We start from the raw sequence: 7,597 nt of genomic DNA, 5'->3' as shown, positions 1-7,597 counted from the left end.
CTCACGTTCAAATTAGTTTTATATGTCTGGTGATATTTAAATTCTTATCATGTTACACAGGGTTTTGTGATAGGAAACCCTCAAAGAAGACCAACAGTGCAGGGGCACGGGGGTGGCTCGGTCTGTTGGGAGTCCCACTCTTGATTTCGGCTCAGGTCACGATCCCAGGGTCACAGGATTGAGCCCCACGTTGTGCTCAGTGCTGACAGTATGGAGCCTGCTTCAGATTCTCTCTCTCTCTCTGCCCCTCTCCCCCACACTCACTCATGCTCTCTCTCTCTCTCTCAAAATAAATAAACAAAACTTAAAAAAAAAAAGACTTAATAGTGATTAACCATGAGTGCAAGGCCTAATAGTTTGATTGATTTAAATAAAAACTCAAAATGGAAAATCAGAGGCTAGCCACCAGCTAGTCAAGACTTTTGCTTTTTTTTCTCAACGTTGACCTGTCCTTTTTAAAATATTAAAATATATATTTAAAATAGCACCGGGAATCCTTTTGACACCTGAAAGGGGAAATGTAACCTACTTCTATATCCTACTGAGTGTTAGGCTGTAGAATCACCCATTTGTCACTGCTGAATGGTACCCTATGGGCAAAAAAGCACAAACAGCCTTTGACCAAAATCCCCACAAGCTGAGATGAGGACCATTCTCCGGTGCAAGAAGCTGGTTCCCCAACCCCGGAGTTTCCATCTGACCCATTTTACCTTCTGTTAGTTCCACCTCAAAAAAGAATATCTTAAATCCACTGGCCTCCATCCATTTTCAGAGCAATCATGGCACACCAATCATGGTGTCTCTCACTCAGATATCCGAAGACTCTCCTGAATGGCCTGCCTGGCCCTTCCCGGTTTTGCCACTTGGGCTGCACCAAAATGCAGCCAAGCACAGCGACCCTATCAATATACAAAGCTGGTTGCTATGCTCCCTAGAGAATTCCAACGGCCTCCCATTGCGCCATGATTGACAAGCCTCAGCAAATGGTGCTCTGCTACTCTCTCATGGCTTCCTCTCTCTGCCCACCCCCCACCCCTCACTCCTCCATGGACGTCCTTAAAATCCCTACAACAATCTGTGACTTTGGCCCTTCTACAACCCCCAGCTCCGTGCTGTCATCCTTAAGGTAGGCATTCCTCAGAAAAGCCACCCTGTAGGATGCCATCAACCCATAGCCCCCGGCACACCCCTCATGACCCTCATCACATGTCAAGCAGACGAAGCAGAGCTAACATCAGCCAGGGTGAACAACACTGGGACATCGAACCCTTCCGTCTGGATACAAAGGACAGTGACAGTTTGCGAGGTCGCATACTTACCACTTACGGAATGGCCACATCATGGCTGCAACAGCGATATCTCTCTCATGGGCAGACGAGTCCACCCGTGAACGCGGTCACCCCCTCGATTCTTTATACCTAATTGCAAACAAGTCGCGTTTGACCATAGAGAATGTGAGAAACACCATGCGTGACCCAGTCATTCCTGGACACTTGTCATGGCAGACTCCCGACAAACGATGATCTGGCCACAAAAACCCTTCATTCCAGAGTCAGTAGAACAAATAAGTCATCAACCCACTGACTGACATTTTTCAGGGCACCTCGGGGGCTCAGTCGGTTGAGTGTCCAGCTTCAGCTCAGCTCGTGATCTCACCATTTGTGAGTTTGAGCCCCGTGTAGGGGTCACTGCGGTTAGCACAGAGCCTGCTTCCGATCCTCTGTCTCCCTCTCTCTTTGCCCCTCTCCCCGCTCACGCTCTCTCAAAAATAAATACACATTTTTTTAAAAAAAGGAAAGAACATTTTTCTGCCCAAGGTGCCTAATCAATGCCTACCTTAAAAAGCACAGTGGTCAACACCGTGAACCCGTGGCCGCATTGGCCAAACTCATTGAGGTCAAGAAGGCATGTTTAGCCGCTGTAATTATGATGATTTTATAAGAGTCCAAAGACTGGAAGAGTCCTGTGTCCCACCCCCCCCGCCGAAGACCCTCAGATGGCTCCAGGTGGGTGAGGTTTTGTAGGCTGATGGGCCACCCCCAAGGAAAATGATATATAATCATGGTTAATGACCCCACCATAGAGTTTACAGGGTTTCCTCATCCCCAAGGCATTTCCACACACATGTTCCCATTGGCTCCTTAAAATATTTCACCCTGCTTGCCTTGAAGGGTTAATGACACTTTTGTTTTATGGGAGAAGGAGCTGTGGTGAGAGAGTTTTGAACACTTTCACAAAGGCCAGTGAATTGGAGAGGTCCCATTTGGATGGTCTCTGCCTCTCCATCGTGTGTGTGTGTGTGTGTGTGTGTGTGTGTGTGTGCGCAGTTCTCACCTTCTCATCTTAGACCTCCAGTGACAATCTCAAGCGACACAGTTCTAGAAGCTGACTCTCCTGGGGCATTTGGTGAGGCTCACACACCACCTTTCAGCGGTGGCCCGTTTTCTCTGACCCATGGTACCCAATCAATACCTTACTGAGAGAGAGGTTATCAGGTACTGATAAGGAAGAACCTTCGGGTGGGGCTTTATATGGGAATAGGGTCTTTGCAGATGGGAGTAAGGGAAGGATCTGAGATGAGCTCATCCTGGAGCAGGGTGGTCCTAAATCCAAGGGCAGGTGTCCTTGTAAGAGACAAGAGGAGACAGACACAGAAGAGAAGCCATGTGAAGGCTGAGGCAGAGACGGGAGGGAGGCGGCCACAAGTCCAGGGACGCCTGGAGCCCCAGAAGCTGGAAGAGGCAGGAAGGACCCTCCCCTGGAGCCTCTGGAGGAAGCACAGCCCTGCCTGGATCTCAGTGATCCTTCCCTGCCTGGGTCTCAGCAGCCCTGCCCTTAGTTTGTGACCATTTGTTACACCAGCCCGAGGAGAGAAATAGAAGTAATTGTAGGGGAGTGGGGGGGGGGGGACCAGAAAACTTCCCTGTGCCAAGAGACACCATCAGCAAAGCAAAACTGGCATGTTCAGAGAAGGAGAAAACACTTGCAATATTTTCTATAAATAGATCGGACAAGGGATAAAGATACCGTAAAAATCAGACATAGGTTGTCCACAGGCAACTCACAGCACACAGACACGATTAACGAGCACATCGCTGTAGGCTTAGCCTCTTTGGCGACCGGAACAGGTACGTTTTAAGCATCACCAGGCCGTATAGCTATCAAACCTCCAGTAATTTCTCCAGGGTCAACAGCGGGCACTTGTGCTGCCAGTGGAAGCTTCTGTGGGGGTACGTGGCCATTAAATAGTAGATTAAAAAAATATTGTGATTTCTAACTCTGGACAAATGCTCGGCCAGCGCGCAACACGCAGGAGTGAGGGTGTTCAGGGCAACACTGCTTTTATTTATTTATTTATTTATTTTTAATTTTTTTAACGTTTGTTTATTTTTGAGACAGAGAGAGACAGAGCATGAATGGGGGAGGGGCAGAGAGAGAGAGGGAGACACAGAATCGGAAGCAGGCTCCAGGCTCTGAGCCATCAGCACAGAGCCTGACGCAGGGCTCGAACTCACGCGAGATCACGCGAGATCACGCGAGATCGTGACCTTAGCCGAAGTCGGATGCTCAACCGACTGAGCCACCCAGGCGCCCCCTAAGATTTTATTTTAATGTGTATTTGTTTTTGAGGGAAACAGAGACAGAGCACGAGCAGGGGAGGGGCAGAGAGAGAGGGAGAGCTAGACACAGAATCCGAAACAGGCTCCAGGCTCCGAGCTGTCAGCCCAGAGCCCCACGGGGGGCTCGAACTCACGCGAGATCACGCGAGATCACGCGAGATCACGCGAGATCACGCGAGATCACGCGAGATCACGCGAGATCACGCGAGATCACGCGAGATCACGCGAGATCGTGACCTGAGCGGAAGTCGGACGCTTAACCGACTGAGCCACCCAAGCGCCCCATCACAGTGCTTTCAAATATGCCATGCTGAAGCCGGCTGAAATCGTGCTGCGGTGACATCGCTAATCAACCCGCCATACACTCTTAGTGCGGAATTCTGTGCTCTTTTCCTTAAAATAGAGAGGATGTACGCGTCGATCCTTTAGGGTTTTTTGATGGTAAAGCTGGAGCATCCTGCGAGGCATTCGTCAACCGCAGCTGACATGAAAACACTAATTACTTTGACGGGACCTTTCATCCAGGGGCACACAGATGCCACCTGGGTGTCATGGCCTCACGCTTTGGAGGACGGGGATAATCATATGATTTGTGCCACTCTTCCGCGGATACAGTGGGCTCCAGGAGTGGGGCTGTAGCTTAGGGTCAACCAATAAAGTCAACTGCAGCCTAATTAAAACACTCTCTCTAATTAAGACCCACTAGCCAAGACCTTCCAGGCATCGGAGCCAGTCCTTTCTTTGCCCTGTGCTCAGAGCCAAGCCCTGCAGCGGAGAGAGTCGAGGCAGGCGACGCAGAGATGCATAAAGAAGTCCCCACGGATCACGATCTCTCAGTGTCAGCACTGAGAGCATCATCGGGGGCTGGGTGGCTCTCGCGTGGAGGGGAGGAGCGGTGTCTCTGGTCTCCACCGGCCACCTGCTATGAGAACCCCCACTCCACACATGACGACTGAAGTTACTCCCAGACATCGCCCAGTGTCCCCCAGGGGCATGACTCGGCCCTGTCTCCGTGGCAGGCTGCACTGAAGCAGCCTGATCGGAGATCATTCTCGGGTGGTATCGAAAGCTATTGATTCATCCTGCAAGATGCCGATTTTCTCATCCAGAGCTGTGGATTGAGACTGGATCATCTGTGATTCTCTTCTATGTTTTCCCTAGTTTATATATGAGACTGAAAACTGAAGTCGATGGTTTTGCGAGGGCTTTGTTTTACTGAGTCCTTCTGGAAAGAATTGAACACGTGGAGTATGGCTTTATCACCTTGGGTCTCCTCACGCATCCGAGAGACTTCTAAAAACATTCACATCAATCCCCAAACTTCCTCCAACCTGCCTGATCTTCAGTGACTCTGGCAACGTCATTATGATAAAATATAACAAGGAATACGCAACAGTAAGAAAAAAATTTAAATATGTCTGTTATTTTTTCCCCACTAACAATTCATACAAAAAAACCATGTTTTTCACAGGATGAGAAAAACTCATTACTTGCTTTCAGCTAAGAAAAATTCCACTAATAAAACATTCAATGACACCACTATGAAGTAAATTCAGAGACCAGAAGCCTGGTTTCTAAATTGGCAAAACTCTTATGGTATGGGTCCACCTGTGGTTTTCAATATTTTAGTGTTTGTTCATTCACTGCAATGGTACATTATCCCATTCAAGGAGGATAACAGATAGTTGAAAGAGAGAAAGAAAGAAAGAAAGAAACAAGGAAAGAAAGAAACAAGGAAAGAAGAGAAAGAAAGAAAGAAAGAAAGAGAAAGAAAGAAAGAAAAAAGAGGGAAGGAGGAAGGAAGGGAGAGAGTGAAGGAGGGAAGGAGTGAAGGAAGGAAGGAGAAAGAAAGAAAGAAAGAAAGAAAGAAAGAAAGAAAGAAAGAAAGAAAGAAAAGGGAGGAAGGAAGGAAGGAAGGAAGGAAGGAAGGGATTGGGAAGGAGGGGGGAGGGGGTAAGAAACAAAAGGAAAGAAAGAAAGAAAGAAAGAAAGAAAGAAAGAAAGAAAGAGCAAAATTTAAAGTTTACAAACTTACTCGTAGAGATTTTACCATTTTACTACCAAGCAAAGGTCACACACCTCCAAGACCTCTGATTACACTCCCTACTTGTCTTCCTGGAAACACCATAAATACTCTTAAACACTTAACATCCACTCCAGAAAATACAATTTTATACAGATATCCCCTCACAGGTGAGTGGGTAAATCAATTCTGGGATATCTAGAATCCTATAGAATACCATCCGGCCACCATAAGGAGCAAACTGTCAACAACACAGGCAACACCAGGGAGGGATCTCCAAGTGATTAGGCTGAGTAAAAAAAAAAGCCACAAAAAAGAATATATAATATTTCACACTCCCGGTTATATAAAATCCTAGAAAACATAAAAAACAGAGAGACAGAGACAGAGAGAGATGATTTAATACAACTAACACTCAACCCTTCATGCTCAACCTTGTTGACCGTTAAAAATTTCAGCACGCCAAACTGGAATTAGTTTAACTTAACGTCTTTTACATTAATTATATGAACCTAACATATTTTACTTACTTGAAACAAGGGGTTTCTCCAATTCCTACATTTGTGGACACGGGTCCTGTGCGTCCAGCCTCCTGCCACGGTTCCAAGAGAATGCGCTCGTTATTATAATTAAACGTTTATTAAGTACCAAGGTTGTGCCCTGCTCCAGTCTGTCAATTATCTTTATATTTAAATATAACCTACCTGGCAGCTGTTACATACTTATTTACCAAAGGAATATTTCATCTCAGCTTTCAACTGCCACCAAATACTCATGTATAATTAAGGAGACTTAATTAAGTCGAATACGTTTTCTGCCAGCATAATTTAAAAAAACCAAAATCTCCACCAAGGATTCCAGTTAGACTTTCAAAATAGCGACGAGAGGGTAGATGTACAAGAATTTCACCATCTTCAGTTCTGACGCCAACTTTCAAGAGTAGCTTTTGTCTTGTGGTCTACATGTGTCTTACAAACACTGCATCATGTGTGGCCGCAACTCGCACCTCTGAGGAAGGTGAGGGTCATTAGCTGTGTTGATACCTGGAGACATAATGGCACTGAGACAGCATGCAATATTCAGTTAGACACTCCAAGAACAATAGATGATAGAAGAAATGCTTCGAGGGAAGATAGAGATAGGTAGATAGATACAGGGATGAATAGATACATAGATATACAGATGGATGGATGGATAGATAGATAGATAGATGATAGATAATAGATGCATGGATAGGTAGGTGATAGATAATAGATGAAGAGATACATGGATAGATAGATACATAGATGGGACAGATGATAGATAGATAGATAGATAGATAGATATTAGATGGATTTATAGGTGGATGGATAGGGGATAGATAATAGATGGATAGATACATGCATAGATAGATACACAAGTAGATACATAGATAGATACATACACTGGATGGATGCATGATAGATAGATAGATAGATAGGGACAGAAACAGACATAATAGATAGATATAGATGATGGATGGATAGATGGATGGATAGATACATAGATAGACAGATAATAGATAGATATAGATGATGGATGGATGGATGATTGATAGATGATAGAGAGATAGATAGATAGATAGATAGAGAGATAATAGATATAGATGATGGAAGGATGGATAAATACATAGATAGACAGAGATAATAGATAGATATAGATGATGGATGGATGGATGATTAATAGATGATAGATAGATAGATAGATAGATAGATACATAGACACATAGATACACGGATATAGATATGATGGATGGATGGATGAATGGATGGATGGATGAATGGAGATAGATAGATATGATGGAAGGATAGATGGATAGATGTATCGATGGCAGGATATATGGATGGATGGATACATAGATAATGATTGATGGATAGATACATGATGGATGGGTAGATAGAGATTACATAGATAGAAAGTAGATAGATACATAGAT

The sequence above is a fragment of the Panthera tigris genome, chromosome X (assembly GCF_018350195.1).
Source record: "Panthera tigris isolate Pti1 chromosome X, P.tigris_Pti1_mat1.1, whole genome shotgun sequence".
NCBI classification, from domain to species: Eukaryota; Metazoa; Chordata; class Mammalia; order Carnivora; family Felidae; genus Panthera; species Panthera tigris.
Note: the sequence above shows the minus strand (reverse complement) of the source record.